The sequence below is a fragment of the Anabrus simplex genome, chromosome 8 (assembly GCF_040414725.1).
Source record: "Anabrus simplex isolate iqAnaSimp1 chromosome 8, ASM4041472v1, whole genome shotgun sequence".
In the NCBI taxonomy this organism is placed as follows: domain Eukaryota; kingdom Metazoa; phylum Arthropoda; class Insecta; order Orthoptera; family Tettigoniidae; genus Anabrus; species Anabrus simplex.
This window is the reverse complement of record NC_090272.1, coordinates 226,676,172-226,697,679: the sequence shown is the minus strand read 5'-3', so window position 1 is coordinate 226,697,679 and position 21,508 is coordinate 226,676,172. Positions and strand designations below refer to the sequence as shown.

General features: G+C 44.4%; 1 protein-coding gene across 1 annotated transcript in view; it reads right to left on the bottom strand.

Annotated features, from left to right (window-relative positions):
- LOC136879019 (arginine kinase) overlaps positions 1-8,992 on the bottom strand; it is a 28,574-nt gene extending 19,582 nt beyond the window's left edge. Inside the window, exon 1 of the mRNA XM_067152724.2 lies at positions 8,851-8,992. The gene's annotated coding sequence lies outside the window, so the exon portion shown is untranslated. The remainder of the gene's footprint in view (positions 1-8,850) is intronic.
- Between the last annotated feature and the right edge of the window lie 12,516 nt (positions 8,993-21,508).

Here is a 21,508-nt window from a genome sequence, read left to right as displayed (position 1 = left end):
CAATCCCAATTACAGAACATTCACTACAAAACACCACAATCACACCGATTATTAGATACTTTTCGACACTAATACATACGCATAATTATCTGCAATATACTAGGCTATTCATAATCAACGTTACACTGGGTAGTCTTAAATTGGTCTCTCTTAAAGCCACTCGTGTCTTCTGGACAACAGTGATGCTATTGTACAAAAAGCAACAGCCAATAGTCTATTTTGATTACTGCGGGAAGTTTTAAAACTGTCACAAATTCTGTGACTTTGCCCATTAGTTCTGCTTAATAAGTATCTTTCCAAATTTCAGTAGAAAGTACAATCACAGGCGGAGTGCATCGCGCCTAGTCTATCTGCGATGTATGTGCCATAAAGCCAACCTTCCACCTAAATGGCAACAATGCACTTCGGTCTGTGGACTCACAGTAGGCACCCAGAGTCGAACGCTACCTCTATGAGGATATCAATCATCTCCACACTAATCCAGGTTAGAGTAGTGGAGAATGAAAATGAATTGTAAATAATCATCACGTGACTTAACGAAGCGACTGGGGGACGGGTGGAGGGATCTGAACTTCGGATATGGTCTGGAGTGCCTGACCCACGATTGCAAGTTAGCGGATTCTATCACGGCTCGGGCAGTCGACTTTTTGAAGAGCAGTCAAACCACATGGCACACTATGTCACTGTTGCAGGCATGTTTATCTCTGGTGGCGCACTATAAAAGAGTTGAATTAGCTCTGCTATAGTATCCGTTCAGTAGAATTCCGCTTTCGTTTCTGGATAGCAGCATAATGAACGTTTAAACTGACAGGCAGGCCATGTAGATGCCACTCGGCCGAGGACACTCGTATCGCCAGTAATACTAGTCAAATTGCGGCCATGGCCCACGCTAGGGTCTCGCAATATTCCCCCTACGTTACACTAACAGCCAGACAATGCCTGTCCTAGATGGGGCCTTGCCGCCGATTGCCGCCTCAATATTATAGGGCACAACTTATCCAAAACAAGCACTTCGCCTTATCACTGGTGCTTATCGGAACATACGAGCGCTGATACCCAGCAAGAGACTGCGATAGGGACAGGAAAATTGCTGCTAAACTACACGACAGATTACTTAACATTCATAACCCACTCATTAACACCTTCGACACAAGACAAACATACGACGTCAAATGTCATCTTTAAGTAATTCACTCCTAGTCACACACACTACCCATGCCCCGCCCCCAGTTCTAAATCTAATAGTAAATTGTGCAGTCAGGGGAGAAATTCATTATGATATAACGGTCGACGGGCTACAAAATTCGTGGTCCCGATGCTAGCCCCACAGTGCTTATGAATTGGATGGCGGGGGGGGGGGGAGGTCCAAGAAAAATGAGTAGTTCAGATGGTAGAGCGCTGGCCTTCTAAGCCTAAGTTGACGGGTTCTATCCCGGGAGAGACCGGTGGTTATTTGGATGTGCTCACATATGCTAGCCTCGTATCAATAGATTGTGTGTGGAACAGTCTGTAGCTGTAGTTACTTGTGCCTGCCACTCCACGAAACATCGTATGAATACTTGTGTTCCATATTGTCACCGAGCAATTGGCTAAGGTGGGGAAATACAGAAATTTCACCCTCTTATGTAAGGAAACGTCAAAATTACCTCCCTCCTTCCAGTTGTAAGGTGGGTGCATAGGTGGAGGAAACCTTAAACCCTGTGGGCCTTGAGGGGATGGCACTTAGCTGAACGACTCCGCGAGAGCACTAGGAAGATGTAATAATGTTATTGTTTTTTACGTCCCACTAACTACTTTTTTGACGGTTTTTCGAAGACTTCGAAGTGCCGGAGATACATCAAAGGTTAACAAAATGTCTACACTCGCTTACACAGTTAAGGCCAGATGTCAAACCACCCCTGTGGGCTGGGGCACAGATTACATCTACCGTATCCCTCTCCTATTCTTAAGAACAGACTGCCTGTAGAAACAGGTCTGAAGAGCTTTAACTTGGGAGCGTGTGTGACAACCACGGGGCCCTAGCTGGGCCTGAAATTGCTTCAACTTATACAGATCTACTCTATTTCAGTCCTTCCTCCCAGACCTCCCTTGGTCAACTCTTGTTATCTTCCGACCCCGACGATATGTTTACGATGCCTACGGAGTTATGTTCACTCCCTTCGCGGCTCTTCCCCTTTTTCAAATCAAATCAAAATCTCTATTTGCAAATGAGCTGTCTACCTCGGTGACAAATGGTATACTAAAATACATTGTCAAGTACTAAATTTTAAATTAACAAGAGAAGACATTTTCCTAGAATACAATATTATACATTTTTTTTTTGCTAGGGGCTTTACGTCGCACCGACACAGATAGGTCTTATGGCGACGATGGGATAGGAAAGGCCTAGGAGTTGGAAGGAAGCGGCCGTGGCCTTAATTAAGGTACAGCCCCAGCATTTGCCTGGTGTGAAAATGGGAAACCACGGAAAACCATCTTCAGGGCTGCCGATAGTGGGATTCGAACCTACTATCTCCCGGATGCAAGCTCACAGCCGCGCGCCTCTACGCGCACGGCCAACTCGCCCGGTATTTTACAATTTACGCTAACAATTATTTTTTTCTATTAAACACACAACTCATCCTTAATAAATTTATATTGTTTACAAAATTCTACTTATAATATCGCCTGTACTTACAGTCAACTCATATCCAGAATGTGGAATTACTTCAAAGAATATTATACACTGGTATAAAATTAAAATTTACATTGCATTTATTTATTTGTTTTTTTATTTATTACCCGGTTTGGAACCTAAGTAGCATAATGACCTGCTGCGTCTTAACCAGAGCCCCTTTTGCCACCGCTTTTCAGAGTTCCTGAAGGGCCTTCAGAGCTACCGTAGCGGTCCCATGGCCCTCGAAGTCCCCACCGTACTTCACCCCTACAGGCAGTCCCCTACTTTGGCTGTCCAACCTCCATAGACCACGGGATGGAATTTATTCACACACTTTATTTGTAATAACCTGCACTGGTCGAATGCCCTCTAACATTTCATTTTTCTCTGTTGCTGTTTATTCTCTTCTTGAATATCTGTACAGATTTTGGAAAAGGATCAAACACTACTCCTGGTAAACTGTTCCACTCCTTCCCGCCCTTCCCAATGAATGAAAATTTACCCCAATCGCTTCTGCTAAAATTCCTTCTAATTTTATACCTGTGGTCTTTGCCGATATAATCATTTTCCAACTGAAGCCTCTCACGGATTTCTCCCCATGCTCCTGTATAGGCTCTATATAATCCTGCAAGTCTAGTGTTCTCCCTTGTCTTAAAAGTTTCCCCACCCTAGTTCCTCTAATATTTCTGATATACTTTTTCTCCTGAAACCCCCTGTTACAAATCTTGCTGCTTTCCTCTGCACATTATTTCTTTTATTAGGTATTCTTGGTGAGGATCCGAAACACTGTTTGCATATTTGCATATACCAATAATGGACGAACCATAGCCTACTTAAGTAACTTTTCTCTTTTAATTCTTTGTTGCATCCTTTACCGATACTTTCATTTTTCTAAGGATTGGAACTCTTTACTCTCCGATTAGTGTTGAGAGTGGTTACGTAGTGGCACTTTCTTAAAAACAATCACCACCACCACCACCACCACCACCACCACCACCACGTCTTAAGGACTCTCGATTTGGGAGCATGGATTAGTGACGAGGGGGGTACAAGCTGAGTGGCATCGCTTCCACTTATGTCAATCTCATTTTCATATTTCCTATCTAATCTTCGTTGGTCAATATTCGAACCTCAACTGCGTAAGGTTTGCGAGGGCTATGGAGACTCTCACAGTTCGTCACTTTTTCTCTTATCGATACCTTCCTTCTTATAAAGGTCGGGCTCCTTCCTCCGATTAGTGTTCAGAGGATGGAAGCAATGCTACACTGATATTTCCCCGACTGAATAATAGTTTGAAGACACTGCCAGAATTTTGTCCCGTAGGAGTTATTTTACCTGGCACGAGACTGGCGTACTGCACCACCTTCAAATACCACCGAACTGAGCTGGGATCGAACCCAAGTTGGGCTCAGGAGGCCAGCGCTCAGCCTGGAGCACGAATATCATAATATCGACTGTCGAAATGTACGCCTTGATGCTACCTGGGTGAAGTACTCGTCAGTTCTGGGCATTTCGTTCTCCCTTATGTCATGCCACTGTGACTTAAGCGGAACCTAACACTATGAAGATTGATTAGAATACCAAGATTTGTTTTCGATGAAAACAATGCTTTGATTAAGAATCGTTCATAAACAGATATGAGCGTCATCGTCTTTCCCCGTTTTTTTTTTTTTTTTTTTTTTTTAATTAACCGTCCATGGCTAAAATCGAACCTGCGTCTTGGCATAAGAACCCTACGTGCTAACCACTACCACTTGTTCTGCCTAACCCAAATAACGAAAAAAAAAAAAAAAAAAAAAAAAGGTCACCTCAGGACGTGCTAACCACTACCACTGGTTCTGGCTAACCCGAATAACGAAAAAAAGGTCACCTCAGGAATTTCATTCACAACTGAGTGATATACGAGACGCTTGTGGTACCTTGTAAAGAGTAGTTGTGTCTTTCAAGCTAGGAGCATCTCTTTAAGATCACAAAATTGTCCGATCCCTCAATATGGACATTTTCTTTCTTCGGCTCATCTCTGAGGTGGCTGGAACCACCCTAGTTCATTTTTAATTTTAGGATTTAAGGGCGGATTCCTCTGCTACCACCACACGAATTTTCAGGAAAAACTCCAACATGGGATCCACTGGCAGTAGAACTCCGGCCATCCAGGTGGAAAACCAGCAACTAAACATGAGTGCACTAATCACGCTTCCAAACTAAACCCCATGGCGCAACATTTCCGAAGGGCCATGGCCTACCAAGCGACCGCTGCTCAACCCGAAGGCCTGTAAATTATGAATGTCATGACGTCGACACGACGAATCCTCTCGGCCGTTATTTTTCCTTTCTACTGTAGACCGCGGCCGCAATCGCGCAGTAGGATGAGTGGACTTCGAACCAGTCCTCGGATCCAGGTAAAGGTCCCCAACCTGGAAGGGAATAGAACCCGAGACCTCCGGGTAAGAGGCAGGCACGTTACCCCCTACACCGAGGGGCCTGCCAGGCCTCCGACGGGCATTATCCATATGCTGTGCTTTTAGTCCAAATACAGGTAAGCCTGTTTTTACTTCCAGCCAGTGCATTGTTTTTAATTTTGGACTGGGGCCTGGAATAGGGTGAACTAGCCTCGTGAGGTCACAGCTGAGATGTCACGCTTACCGAGCTATACTCCAATATCTGCATGCCAAACATTAGGACAGCAGTCGCCTTGGCAGGTCAAGGATCTCAATGGACGTCATGGAGTTTTGTTTATGGGAAACGGGAAGAACAAAAGGCATTCTACCACCACGCAAGGTCAAGATGAAGATCAAGCGAGTCATTGAGTGCATAATCATCGAGACTACCAGATCACTCACTCGCAGTCAAGTGTTGTAGAGAGTACATTTTGTCCACTATTTTAATCTGCCGGCGCTGACCTCACCCCAACTTCGCAGGTTCGATCTTGGCTCGGTCCGGTGGTATTTGAAGGTGCTCAAATAAGTCGGTCTCGTGTCGGTAGATTTACTGGCACGTAAAAGAAATCCTGCAGGACTAAATTCTGGCACCTCGGCATCTCCGAAAACCGTAAAAGTAGTTTGTGGGAAGTAAACCCAAAAGAATCTTTTTATCTTTTTAATCTGTCCTTCGTCCGAGTAAAAATCGCCGATTCTTACGTTATTCGTGATTTTTTGCTTAATTAGTTACTTTTCAAAATATTTAGAAGAAAATTTAAATTCCTCAAATCCTCTCCAGTCTAAACATTCTTACCAGAGAGTTGACGGAAGAACAAATCAGGAGTCTTCGAAAACAGTAAAAGTACGTAGTTACTGGGACGAAAAATCATTATAAAGAACAAAATCTTTTTTCTTTCGAAATCCCTTTACCCTCCAGGATTGGTTTTTTTCTCGGACTCAGCGAGGGATCCCACCTCTACCGCCTCAAGGGCAGTGTTTTGGAGCGTGAGACTTTGGGTCAAGGGTATACAACTGCAGTGGAGGACTAGTACCTCGCTCAGGCGGCCTCACCTGCTATGCTGAACAGGGGCCTTGTGGGGGGGATGAGAAGATTGGAAAGGATAGACAAAGAGGGAAGGAAGCCGCCGTGGCCTTAAATTAGGTACAATCCCGGCATTTGCCTGGAGAAGTGGGAAACCACGGAAAAACTCTTTGAGGATGGCTGAGGTGGTAATCGTACCCCGCTCTAATAAGTTGACCTCCCGAGGCTGAATGGACCCCGTTCCAGCCCTCCTACACTTTTCAAATTTCGTGGCAGAATCGGAAATCAAACGCGGGCCTCCGGGGGTGGCAGCTAATCACACAAACTACTACACCACAGAGGCCGACGGAACAAATAAACACGAAACAAAAATGTTATAATTATGTTATTGGTTTTACAATCTACAAACTACCTACTTTTATGGTTTTCGGAGACGCCGATAAGCCAGAACTTTGTCGTGGAGGAGTTGTTTCGGTAAATCTGACTCAAGGCTGACGTATTTGAGCACCATCTAATAATACTAGAGCTTAGACCCGATGATCTTAGTGAAGTTTAATACTAGAAGTGTTTTGGAGGGTAGTCTCATCTGTTCTCCAGGAGTGCGCATTAACAATCAGCTACAGTGGTCAACGCGATAGTAACTTTCTTAGCTCTGTCTAAGAAACGCCTGCTATTAATACTCACTGGCCCGTTATTTCCTAAACTAACAATTTCATGAATGATCCACTACAGCCAAAAGAAACAGAAGATTTTGGTCTGTGAATGTCCGCGGGAGGTTACATCTCCATAAATAACAATGTTAGAGCCAATGCCGTATACTTTAAATCTGCTATCGTGTTTAGAGGTCTGGATTCAAGCCAGTATGTTGGGAATCCTGCCAGACCAGCCCCTTGTTATATTATAATGAAAATGAATACACAATTTTGAGTCTGGCAGTAGAAAAGTATCACTGGCTAGGCAATGTGCAGTACATATTGATCCAAAAACTAGGATTGAAAAATGAGACAGTTTATCCTAAATATAAAACACAAATACTGTATTTTAACGAAGACGCATTCCACTCCTGAATTACGGATATTTTGAGAATTCAGGCCATCTAATAGAACACTCATTACACTAGTCAAATCGTATACCGACACCGCATACCGAACGTCTCAACTTATTTTCCAAAGAAAAACAAATGTACATGACAAAATAATATCAAACCATGGGACACATTTAAATCATTTTACATGTATTGACGAACAACTGCACAGCGAAACAGTGAAATACCGGCAGATAAGGCACTAACTTATAACACAGTGAAATACCAGCACGTAAGACACTGAGTAAAGAGTAAACTTGTCAGTGGCACACACTGTAGGTCTACAAGTTAATAAGAATCAAACCTTCCTCAGAAATGGCTTCATCCCTCACCTATCGACTACGGTGTTCTCAAAAGAGTGTGGCATTCTTTTTATTATTCAACCCCACCTTATCTATCTTGTTGCTCCTGACCGGTCCTATGATCCTTCCCACGGGGCTCGCACCTTATTTCCACGGGCTGTATAGACGAGTCTAGCGCATCCCTCGGTGAACTCTAGCCTCTTCCAACCAGACAGTATTAGGTTTGTGAGGCCAAGGAAGTTCCGTGTTTCTGCCTCCCTTTCTTGATTCGATACCCTCAGTCGATTAAGGCAACATTTAATCTAAGCCTTAAAATACCACCAGCACTGTGTAGAACCAGATAGTCACCATAATGCTAGAATTACTGAAGTTATCTTCGAAATCCAGTAAGTGGCTTAATTTATTAAATCAATAAAGGAACAAGTATTAAGTTCCTAATGTGACCACTACCATTTACAGCACAAGTTCTACAATCACTACAAGAAATTATATCCTTTGAAATACGAATTAAGTTTCGGACTAAATTTTCATATCAACTTCAGATTATTAAAGTGTTCCATGTAACCTTTCTGTTCCGATGGAATCCGTAATGGAATTGCTGTTCATTAATACTTTAAGATTAGCAAAAGACTCGAATGAAGCTGCAAGTGAGCTTCAGCTATTTGGTTCCCGGCTTGCACTTGTAAAATCACTAAGAAACACCATTTCGAAACTAGTGTTCTTATTGTGCTACGAGCTGTATTATAAGGCAGTGCCCCTTACATAGGTTTAACATGTTAAAAAACCACGACTTCAGATTGTTCTTATCGTGGAATAAAGTCTTAGGTGAATAGTACAGTATATCCAGTGAACGAACATCCTACATTACCGCAACCACTACGTCCGCTGTTACGATCACTAAAGCCACAATTCTCATGCGTGTCATTTTCTACAGAATGTACATTTCAGTTCAAAAAATCAACCAAGTTTTCCCAGGGGTTTGAGTAATGAAACCACCTCAAAAGAGTCTCCACCCTTCATGGTCACAATAAGTAGCCTTGGCCCGAATGTTCCGCCTGCTATACTGTACCGTCACACCGGATGCGCCCGTTTAACAGGGTGGGATGGTACGACTTACGTAACATCCAGAGAGTTAAATGACGGGTCAAGATGGGAGCTTACTGCCACGTCTTAAGATGGCGACGACAGGATAGGAACCCAGTACTAAACCGCTTGTCTCTCAGGATAATCAAAAGGGTTGATGATTTAAATCCCAGCCTACTAGATACGATTGAGAGAAGGTCGCTGTGCATGAAGACTGCCACCTAGTGTTCACTTCACACAAACACAGTTCACGAGTAGATTCTCACCTGGCTGTATGCTGCTCCTCTCTGCCTCTCGGATCACCGCGCAGTGAGAGTTAAGCTCGGGGCCACCGCCGGCTAGTTCTACCCTGCAGTGACGTCACGGGACCGGTGAGCGGCGCCGACCAATCAGAGACGAGCTCTACTTCGTGCAACAACCGCGCAACCGACATTAAACGCCCTAAACTAAGAATTCTTCCACTGGCGTAGACTTCTTCTATCGGTCCTAGAATTTAGAAACAATGGCCCTTCCAGGCCACAAGCAGCTGTAAAACACTTTCGTTATCGCCAATTATTACTCTGACGTCACCTTCACACCTCTTGCCCTCTACTTGGCGAGCTGTCACCAAATCGATCACTGTTTTCAGCTCCGGACTAGCACACCACTACACTTAAACTTATTCCCGAAATGCGGTTGCAAGGCGGAGGTAGCAGAGCTATTTTCTTTAGAAGTCGAAATTTGATGAATACTAGTAAGTATTCCCTCTGCATATATTTTTTCTTGCCACTCGGCTGAGAATGAATTCTCAAGAGCGCAGATTCGTTACGTAAGGGCCGAGTGGTTTAGACGATAGAACTTAAATTGACAGGTTCGATCCTGGCTCAGAAGTAAAAGAACTCCTCCGGGACAAAATTCCAGCACCTCTGCCTCTCAAATAACTTACTGCACTGTACATTAATTGCACATGTATTAATATGAGTAATATCAGTAAACACACAAGATTCTTGGAATGTCAAAGACTATGTAGTAGCATGTTTTTAAAACGACTGATGTCATGGCTGAGTGACAATATCATGGTCTCCTTACCACAGTGGCCAAGGTTTGAATCCTAGCCGATTGGGGTGGGATCTGAAATGAAAAGTCACGTCCGTGTGGTTCGAATTCTGTGTAAAACTTTAATTCCCGCGGCAATGATCACAATATGAGCTTTCAAAAAAGGTGTTATGTGATTCTGAAGATTTATGGCAATAATAATAATAATAATAATAATAATAATAATAATAGAAAGGATGTTAAACAAATGATTTATCATCATCATAATTATCGCAACGGACAGAGCTCATTCCGTTATCATTTATCTTGATACTGGACTATTTCCTTTCTGGTTTTGTTTTTCCTCGAATCAAATTTGACTTTTACATAAACCGGACTTCGCATTAGCTCCGTCATAATTATGTCTGCATAGCGCTATTGTCTTTTTTTAATATCCCTTTGATTGCTATACGTGGATTCAATCTTACCGAGTCTGAAGTCTTTCGAGGCCTAGGTACGTATGCATCGCTGTGTAAAACTATTCAGTTTATGGATGACTAGATTCATTAGCGGATTTTTGACAGCAGTTAATTAATCTGTAAAACTGTTTCACATTGTACCGTACGTCGTTATGTATTAAGTTACTGTTTATTTGCGTTTCCTAATTGTCTTCAAACTACAGAACTGCTTACAGCCGTATCATCATGATTGAGAGGCCTTCACTTACCTCTTTTTCATCGAGAAATTCCTAAGGAGTAAGTAGAATTATTTTCTATTTCTACTCTTTCAAGTGAACTCTAGAGGTTTTACGCTAGGTTGTATCTCATGTCACATTACACTGACCCGTAGAGGACGCTAAGATTTAAGAACTCGTAAACCATTCCTGGTAACAAAGTACCCCGCATTTACTTGGTAATTCATCAACGAATGTCAGCATAGATAGCACTTACTTTACTCCCAGGTGAGCCAGGACGGTAATTCTTTGTATACTTGAAGGGCTTCACGACCCCTATGACGTCATAAGTATGTAAGCAGTGAACAGTGACAGGCTTCCCTTGTGAGCCGGAATTACACATTTCTGCCATGGTTGCACCATTATAAGTCGCGCTTGTACGGCGTTTCCCTTCTGGGTGATGGCGGTAAAATGCATCCACGGTGTACCCTGTTTATCGTAACAGGCAACTAAAAGGGGAACCCCAGGGACTGTCATATTTGGAGAGTGGTTTGACGATCACAGGACCCCTAGCTGTCAAGTTGGCATCTACTAATTTGTGTCAGGCTCTTCACGTCCATCTTTCCTATCCGACTTTTCTTGATCAAATTCTGTTCCGAACCCGGCGGTGTTAGGTTTGCAAAGCCTTGGATATCTTTCATTTTCATGCCCCCCTCTCTCTCCTTCTTTTGCAGATGTCGTAATTCTTCGAAGGGTCATAGCTCTTCCTCTGGTTGATGTTAATAGAGGATAGTTGCCCAGTAGCATTTCCTCTTTAAAACAATAATTACCACCATCACCATTTATACAGCACGTTCGAAGAGGTGCTTAGGAAGAACATCGTGTTAAGAAGTATTGCAATGTCCAGTCTAACTGAAATATAATAATAATAATAATAATAATAATAATAATAATAATAATAATAATAATAATAATAATAATAATAATAATAGGTTAAGGAAAGTGTCGAGGTGAGTGGCTCACGCGGTTGAGGGCACTGGCCTTCTAACCCTAACTTGACAGGTTCGATCCTGGCTCAGTCCGGTGATACTTGAAGGGGCTCAAATACGTCAGCCTCTTGTCGGCAGATTTACCAAAAGCAAAGCAAAGCAATGTCATCTCCGTACAGGCCATGAAGGCCCTTGGAGGGGTGGAAGGTAAAGGCTTCCACCATTCGTAACCTCGGCACGTGGTGAGGTGGAGTGGTTAGCTCCACGCCCGGCCGTCTTTGCCCCCAGGAATTAACCTGGTACTCATTTTTAGTGTAGGCTGAGTGAACCTCAGGGCCATATGCACCTCCGGAAATGGAAATCTCGTTTCTTAAATTTTACGATTTCCTGACGGGGATTCGAACCCATGTCCTTCCGGGCCAACCGACCACGTCTTTACGCCTCAGCTAGGCAGCCCCTCGATAGATTTACTGGCACGTAAAACAACTCATGTGGGACTACATTAAGGCTCCTCGGCCCCCCCCCCCCCCAAAAACCGTAGTAGTTAGTGGGACGAACAAATCATTAACATTATTATTATTATTATTATTATTATTATTACGTATTATTCTTTCTTTCTTAATCTGTTTATCCTCCAGGGTTGGCTTTTCCCTCGGACTGAGCTAGGGATCCCACCTCTACCGCCTCAAGGGCAGTGTCCTGGAGCTTCAGACTCAGGGTCGGGGAATACAACTGGGGGGATGACCAGTACCTCGCCCAGGCGGCCTTATCTGCTATGCTGAACAGGGGCCTTGCAGGGGGATGGGAAGATTGGAAGGGATAGACAAGGAAGAGGGAAGGAAGCATATTATTATCATCATCTGTATATTTAAAACGTTTACTAAAAATAGCTTTGCTCAGTCCGTCCGGCCGTTCTACTCGACCGATTTGCTTCATTTTTGTTTTATTCTGTCCGGAATTACCTGCCGGTGGATCATCAGGCATTGATTGATATGTGTCTAAGTTCAGTCAACTCTGAGTAATCATTAAATGGTCACTTCAATAATATTGGCGGGCGAAGGCGTACCCATGCTTGCAAAGCTGGCGGGTTGCATAGCTAAACGATTAAAAATGACGGCGACCAGAGGCAATCGTGCAATTTCAACTGAACGTAGTACACATATGTCTAAGTGTTGAATCCATACTTTTCGTGGTCACTAAGATAAATTGTGACCCTCAGGGTGCCTTTTAAGTTTGAGTTCAGCTTCCAACAGCATGCGGGTCAGAAGGGGTGAGAATGAAAATGTTCAAAATGACCGAGATCAATATTGAATTCACAGTTTTGGGCCCGCTAGGCTGACTGGTGACAGTCCCAGTGTACATCATATCCACAGCGCGGCGTGTAAATACATACAATTACTTACTTTTATTTATTTGAAAGGATCGACTACTTCCCACACAATATGGGCTGCCGCAAGGACAAACTTACAAGCGAAACAAAACAATCAAAAACTTTAAATTAAACACACAACAATAAGTCTAAAAAACTACTAAATATGCCGTGATATATCAATCAACGTCTCAATAAAGGAATCTACAAAAATTCACTGACATCACGTGATTTCAATCCTAAAAGTAAACGTTCAGGTAATTACCCGGGCAGCACACGGAACAATTTTGTATCAAGACATGTCATCTAACCTACTTGTAACGAATGCTGCGGAGCACCACGGGTCCTCCAGTTATTATTATTATTATTATTATTATTATTATTAGACTATAGCTCCCTCTGTGGATCAGTGGTAGTGTGCCAGCCTCCGGATCCCAATATCGCGGGTTCAAATCTGACCGAGATGGTCGGAGTTTTGAAGGTCAAAAAATATCCACTCGGCACTCCTTGGGCGTTTGGTGACATGTTTACTCGATGACATGAATTAAAACCTCAATCATAGCTCTCTGGTACCTGGTAGAAGAATGCCTGCTCACGGTAGCTGAGGCCATACGATACTACATATCCAGCACTTGGTAGGTGACAGTCCAATGAGAGCAGCATTTGGCCAAGAGCGCTAAGCCGGATCAGCCGCCTTATTACCACACGGCAGAAGACTTGGAACGTGTGATACTGCCTGTACCTCCATTAGAGATATAACGAGCTCTTTATCATTTGTGTTATCGGCACATTCGGAGACAAAGTTTACAGTAGTGGAGACGATTATTGTTTTATAGGCAACCATCCTTATATTAACACCAATCAGAGAGAACAAATGAAGGGGTCCGACACTACGAAAAATGAAGCTATCGACCAAAGAAAGGCAAGGGCCCCGAAGGGCGTGAAATGCAAGACGCCCAAGGCTTCGAATGCTCTAATACCGTTGGGATCAGAACATAAAATAACAAGAGTTGATCGAATAGGATAAATCAAAGCGGGGACTATTACTACTACTACTACTACTACTACTACTACTACTACTACTACTACTACTACTACTACTACTACTACTAGGCCTGTTACTGTTTTAATTCCTCCCCTGAAGCGGGAGGTGGGCCTCCAAAACGGTGACGCCGTCTCTCAGGCCAGGAGATTTGTTACGGCAAAGGAGATGTGCGGAGAAGGTGAGAGGGTTCGCGGCTGCGGCCTATACTAGAAACTGTCCCGGCATTCGCCTAAGTGCAGGAGAATGGAAAACCACAGAAAAACATTCTCAGGGCAGTCGACGGTGGGGACCAGCACCTCTCCGTCTCTCGAATACAGAGGCGTAGAACCACGATAGAGCCGTGGCCACCCCAACCTCTGCTCGATTGGCCGGGAGGAGTGCAGAGCTGTCGGACCACGGACCAGCCGTGGCCTCTTGTGGACCGAGACCCATTCTGCTTCCACCGAGCCTGACACAAGTAAACGGAAGTAATGTCAGGACTCAGCTAAGGGCCCCGTGGTCGCCAAAACTGGCTCCTTCTAGTTGCCTCTTACGACAGACAGGGGATACCGTGGGTTTATTCTACCGCCCTTGTCCACAGGGGATACGGTTTACAGTACTAAAATGATATTCGTAATTGCTGTTGCAATACACCACAATACAATATTCAGCGACCCCAGGCGCTGCAGACGGCGCGCTACTTAAACTTCCGCCAGTTCCCTCTGCTCTGTGCTTGGTTCCTCCAGATGTAGAGGTTCTTCGTCAGCCTCACCCACCCATCCAGTGTACTCGTAGCCGTCTAAGGTGTTCGTCTGTCCTCGAGTGCCTTCTTCACCATGCGGGCTACATAGCCTGGCCACTGAATACTTCTGCTCTTCTATTTCTGCAGGATTGTTGATTGCTGCATCAGGAGATATATTGTTTCATTTTACCTTCTCCTCCATGTTCGTTTTTCCAATACAGGATCCCAAATCTGCCTCTTAACTTTTCTTTCAAAACTTAGTAGTTTTTCTTCTTTTTTTCTCGATTGCCAATCTCCAGGTTTCCGAGCCATGCATGACTACTTGTCATATCATCATGTTGTAGGTTTTCACTTTATGGTGTTGGCCCCTTGGGTCCCTTCTAGGTGCCTCTTTCGACAGGCAGGGGATACCGAGAATGTTATTCTACTGCCTCCACTCACTGGGGGAGTTTTCGCCTAGTGTTCACTGTCACTGATTTTGAATTGAGCCCCTTTTATGAATGAATACATGAATTTCGATATCACTACTGTCTTCTCTTTTGATGTCCGTTGAGGCTCGTTGCCAGGACCGCAAGTACTTAAACTGATAAACATTCTTGAATCTGAAGCTGTCTGTCTTGAGAGATTCCTCATGATCCTTGCCTTCTGCCCAGTTTCATGAACTGCCCGACTTTCTGCGCACAACTCTCCACTTGCCGGTATTTCCCTCAGCTCCGCTATATCATCAGTGTAAGCGATAAATTTGAAATTGCCACCCATCCACGTTCCATTTCACTCCTGCTGCCGGCATTCCTTCATCACTTTGTACAGAATTACGCTGAACAGCACACGCGAAAGAGCATTCCCTAGTTTGACACCAGTCTTGATGTGACTCCAAGGAACTTCACTGCTCACCTCGACTCCTCCATGAAAGTTATTGCATAGGCTTGAATTAGAACCCAAAATATTGGATTAATTTCGTCCTCTGGCTCACTGGTGGATAAGTAATGTTTAGTTACAGTTCGACTAATGACGTAAAAAACGCTAATAATGGACTATTATCTTCTCAGGTCAGCTCGTCGATACAAAGCTGTGTGTTAATATGTCATACTCCATTAAGTGCGAGTTGTTGCTCTCCATTCGAGAACTGGAGATTCGAGAACTCTATACATCTGTAGAACCATCAGTAATCCTGAAGCACCATTCCTTCTTCGCCATGCGGCCTACATGGCCTACCCACTGAACTCTTCTGTTCCTCTATTTCTGCAGGATTGTTGGTTGCTGGATCAGGAGATAAAATGTCTTCATTCTGCAATATCGAGTACCAGTTCCTGTGAAACTATGGCTTTGAAGATCGGCTGGAGCAGATATTTCACAGATGATCTCTAATAGCATTTTCTGACTCTGTGAGAGGTTACTCCTTTGTTGTATACGCCTGCTGCTATCTATGACTGCTGATGAAAGAAGTGCCTTTGTCATTTGCCGGCTAAGTGGCTCAGACGGTAGAGCTAAGCCCCGGCTCAGTCCGGTGGTATTTGAAGGTGCTCAAACACGCCAGTCTCGTGTCGGAAGATTTACCGGCACTTGAACTCAAGTGGAACAAACTTCGGCACCCCGACGTCTCCAAAAAGCCCGTCGTAAAAGAAGTTAATGGGACGTAGTAGTGGTGATGATGATGATTACTGTTTTAAGAGGAAGTTCAGCTTGGCAACCATTAGAGAGGTGGGGGGGGGGGGGATGGAAGAGGTCTGACACTTCGAAAAATGGTATCAGCAGAAGAAAGACAAGGACCACGAAGGGCGTGACAATGAAAGACTCCCCAGGCCTCGTAAACCTAACACCGTCGGGGTCGGAAAAGAACAAGAGTTGACCAAGGGAGGTTGCTATTTGCTTTACGTCGCACCGACACAGATAGGTCTTATGGCGACGATGGGATGGAAAATGCCTAGGATGTGGAAGGATGCGGCCGTGGCCTTGATTAAGGTACAGCCCCGGCATTTGCCTGGTGTGAAAATGGGAAACCACGGAAAACCATCTTCAGGGCTGCCGGCAGTGGGGCTCGAACCCAGTATCTCCCGATTACTGGATACTGGCCGCACTTAAGCGACTGCAGCTATCGAGCTCGGTCAAGGGAGGTTGGATAGGATAGATGAAGGTGAGGAGCCTGGGACAAGTGGAGGTAAATCTAGACTCAGCTAAGGCAACAGTGGTCGCCAAACCACATTCACAAATTGATTTTTCCTGGTCCCTTCTTTAGTCGTCTCTTACGACGGGCAGGGGATGTTATTCTACCGCCCCCGCCCACACGAGGATTAGTGGAACGTAAAGCCAACATAATATTCTTATCCTGCTTTTCCCACACTTATGGGGTCGCGGGAGCGAACTGTGCAGCGCATGTGGATTTCGTCTTGTTTTACGGCCGAATGCCCTTCCTGACGCCAACCGTATATAGAGGGATGTATTGACTATTGCATGTTTCTGTTGTGGTGTGTTGTCTGAATATAAAAAGGGAAGTATTGGGACAAACACAGACACCCAGTCAAGGAGCGAGAAGAATTAATTCAGGCGCGATTAAAATACCCGATCCGGCCGGTAATCGAACCCGGGACCCTCTAAACCGAAGGCCTCAACGGTGACCATCAACCAGGGAATCGGACTCGTAAAATCAATATAATCATTATATATTTTTTCTGGTCGTAAATTGTGTAAATATGTCAGAGGTGGTGGTTTTGTTTTATGGGTACGTACAACTAGGCAACACTCCGTACCGAGAAGTATCGCCCATTGGGTTGGCTTGAATGTGCGTGTCAGTGAACTGATATATATTACCTCAACCCTCATTTCCCAAGTACGCCCCTTCATTGACGACTGGGCTTTTTATGATAACTGATGGTGAACTTGTGGGGGATGCAATCAACTTTCGGACTGACAAACAAAGATTCGTTATATACAACAAAACTAATTTAAACACCGAGCTCTAACTTTATCTTGCAGATCAACAAAAGGAAAATAACTTTCTCATATTCGGAAGGCTTGGGAAGGACATTTCTGATTCTTAAAACTACAGTATAGGTCTATTCTTCTGAACTCAATCGGTTTATGTATTCAAGGAAATACATTTACGTGGCTTTTAACATAAGCGATGTAATCGAAAACGAGTAATTTGGTTTGTCAATGAACTTTACGGGAAATGCATTTAACAAGACACGTTACCAGATGGAACAGGCCAAAGAGAACCGCAGGAACGCTAGTCCTTGACCTTCGACTTTACGTGGAACGATACAGTTGGTTTCTTAAGAACCTTGTAAACTGTATACTCCACAGGGGGTGCAGAGTATGCAAGTATTATACAGAACAGAGTAAATTTATCATGGATGCCCAGAATGTGTTGAAGGAGGAATAAGTACTGAACAACAACGATCCCTAACAGGATTCAATAAATCCAGATAAACGAAAACCTTAGAAGTGCAATAAACCTTGGAAATGTCGCGCCACAGTTCTGTCCGTTGGCAAATGTTTTGAAGAATATCATACATATACGGCAGCACCAAGCACACAAGCAAACACCAGCTACGAGCGTAACGAAGGCCACACTAAAGAAGAACAGTGATTGTTATTCGATTGTTGAATAGTAAAGGTGTGCAGCCTATAGAAATTCACTGACGAATGACGATTCAGTATGGTGATGCGTATTAGCGACAGCAGCAACAGTTGTGACCATCCAAAACCTGCGTGCCTTTCACATCCACCATATTCACTAGACCTCGCCCTCGTGATACCACGTATTTGGGTTACTCAAGAAGGCTCTGGGAGGAGAGTCGTTCCATTCAGATGAAGATTAAGGTGGTGTACGACTGACTGTGCAAACAAAGGATTTTTTTTGGGGGGGGGGGGGGAGAAATCCGTGAACTTTGTAATCGCTGAAGGACTTCCATTGAACGCAAATGGAATAATAAACTATTTTTAAAAAAGTATTTGAATCGTCCTCGTACCTACCTACATATATAGCCTGTGTGTGTATGTATGTAGAAGCTACCGGTATTGCAAATAATTTCATTGTTTTACCCCTGAAGAATGAACATTTACATCTGATATCGTGTGAACAAGCTGCTATCCGCAAAGATGCTTGGCTACGTTTTCGACACAAAGAAACTAGGTCACGTTCCACTTCAAAATCTCACAGCGTTTTAACTGTTTCACTGAGAAGAGCTTCGCACAACGTGGTCGATTACTGAGAGCAGGGGGTGGAGTTTAGCGAATCGGAAACTAACGAGGTAATGTCATCGATACGGCAGCAACGGTCGTGGTAATTAATGTTTAAAGGGGAAGTACAGGTAGGTAACCATCTTCTCTTATCTCTGACCGGAAGAGAAGAATGATGCTTTGACGAATGAGGAGGTGGTGTAAGAGGAAGTACAACTGGGCAACCATCCTCTATATAACAGCAATCAGAGAAGAAAAGTGAAGAGGCCAATCCGATTTGTTTATTTATTTATTTATTTATTTACCATATGGTATGAAAATTAGCCTCTCGAAGACTAAATTGATGTCAGTAGGTAAGAAATTCAACAGAATTGAATGTCAGATTGGTGATGCAAAGCTAGAACAGGTCGATAATTTCAAGTAGGTTGTGTGTTCTCCCAGAATGGTAATATAGTAAGTGAGATTGAATTAAGGTGTCGTAAAGCTAATGCAGTGAGCTCGCAGTTGCGATCATCAGTATTCTATAAGAAGGAAGTCAGCTCCCAGACGAAACTATCCTTACATCGGTCTGTTTTCAGACCAACTTTGCTTTACGGGAGCGAAAGCTGGGTGGACTGAGGATATCTTATTCATAAGTTAGAAGTAACAGACATGAAAGTAGCAAGAATGATTGCTGGTACAAACAGGTGGGAACAATGGCAGGAGGGTAGTCGGAATGAGGAGATAAAGGCTAATTTAGGAATGAACTCGATGGATGAAGCTGCACGCATAAACCGGCTTCGGTGATGGGGTCATGTGAGGCGAATGGAGAGGATAGGTTACCTAGGAGAATAATGGACTCTGCTATGGAGGGTAAGAGAAGTAGAGGTAGACCAAGACGACGATGGTTAGACTCGGTTTCTAACGATTTAAAGATAAGAGGTATAGAACTAAACGAGGCCACAACACTAGTTACAAATAGAGGATTGTGGCGACGTTTAGTAAATTCACAGAGGCTTGCAGACTGAACGCTGATAGGCATAACAGTCTATAATGATGATGTATGTATGTATGTATGTATGTATGTATGTATGACTTTTAGTGCCGGAAGTGTCCGAGGACATGTTCGGTTCGCCCGGTGCAGGTCTTTTTAGTCGACGCCAATAGCCGACCTGCGCGTTTGAATGTGGAATGATAAAGAGGTAGGGAGAGGATGAAACAGGGTGTAGGCACGTAGCCTACTCCTAGGGGTCTGCTCAAAGCTTTACGGACGAATCACCAAAAACAGCGTCATATGCCCTCACTCCATATGAGCACTGTGGAGAGGTTCGGAATTGAATCCAGGCTTTTGGCACGCAATTGTGTACACACCTCTCCTACCCTGCCGGTCAACAAACTGATGGTGACCAACTGGACTCGAACCACGGTGTCAGACCACATGGAGTTGGCCACCAGAGAATGAAAGGGAAGACTCCGTCGTGTCGGAAGAGAACAAGAGTTGACCAAGGCAGGTCGGATAGAGAGCAATGCCAGACTCAGCTAGGGACCCGTCGTTTCCACCCCGCTTACAAGTTGAGAGCCCCTGACACCCCTTTTAGAACAGGCAGGGAATACCTTGGGTGTATTCTACCACCCCCACGCACAGGGGCTCTAAGAATGAGGGTAATGCAAAAGTAAAGAACAGGTTATGAAAGACTCCCATGCTCCGCAAATTGAATACCGTCACGGTCAAATGAGAAACAGACACAACCAAGGGAGGTAGGACTGGAAAGATGAAAGTGAGGAGATTGGCAGCTAGGAACCCCGAGGGTCATCTTCCGGCCGCCTCTTACAACAAGCAGGAGAACAAGGGAACTCTGCGACTTTCCCGTTTCTGATTTCTATGAAGCTTAGTAATAATACGTGCACTGAGGTAATCATACTTAATATCCGTGAAGTACTGTAGTCTGCTTCGGAGCCCTTTCTGTCTCGAGTCATTTGAACTCCTCTTTGTGGCTAGGCGTCTTTTGGTAAAATGTAAGACGGAAATTACGTCTTGTCCTCGTCCCGACGTGGTGCAGCTCTTTTTCAGGCACACCTCTACCGGAAGTGAGCTGCGTGTACCATTTTAACCACATGCAAGCCATCCTGACATTCTTAAATCTCTGGCAGTACAGGGAATCGAACCAGGTCCTTCGAGGACGGCAGCTCATAGCGCTGCGGAGGCGGACAATAAACAAATAATGCGTATATATTACCGTCCGCCTCTGTGCTGTAGTGCTTAGTGTGATAAGCAGCCATCCCAGATTCCCGGCTCTGCCACGAAATTTGAAAAGTGGTACGAGGGCTGGAACGGGGTCCATTAGACCTCGGGAGGTCAACTGAGTAGTGGGGGGTTCGATTCCCTCCTCAGCCATCCTGGAAGGGGTTTTCCGTGGTTTCCCCCACTTCTCCTCCAGGCAAATGCTGGGATGGTACCTAACTTACGGCCACGGCCACTTCCTTCCCTTTTCCTTGTTTATCCCTTCCAAATTTCCCACCCCCACAAGGCCCCTGTTCAGCATAGCAGGTGAGGCCGCCTGGGCGAGGTACTATTCATCCTCCCCAGTTGTATCCCGACCCAGAGTCTGAAGCTCCAGAACACTGTCCTTGAGGCGGTAGAGGTGGGATCCCTCGCTGAGCCCGAGGGAAAACCGACCCTGGAGGGTAAACAGAAGAAGTATATATTAGACTACCTATAAAGCGTTCAGTCTGCAAGTCTGTGTGTACCACCACAATCGTCTATTTAAAACTAGTCTGTGGCATCGTTTAGTTCACACCTCTTATCCCTCACCCTACCCTTCTCCTTCCCTTAACTTCCATGGCCAGGTCCATTAGCCTATCCTCCTCCATTCGCCTCACATATCCCCACCAGTGAAGCCGGTTTACGCACAGCTTTATCCACCGAGTCCATTTCTAATAAGGCCTTTATCT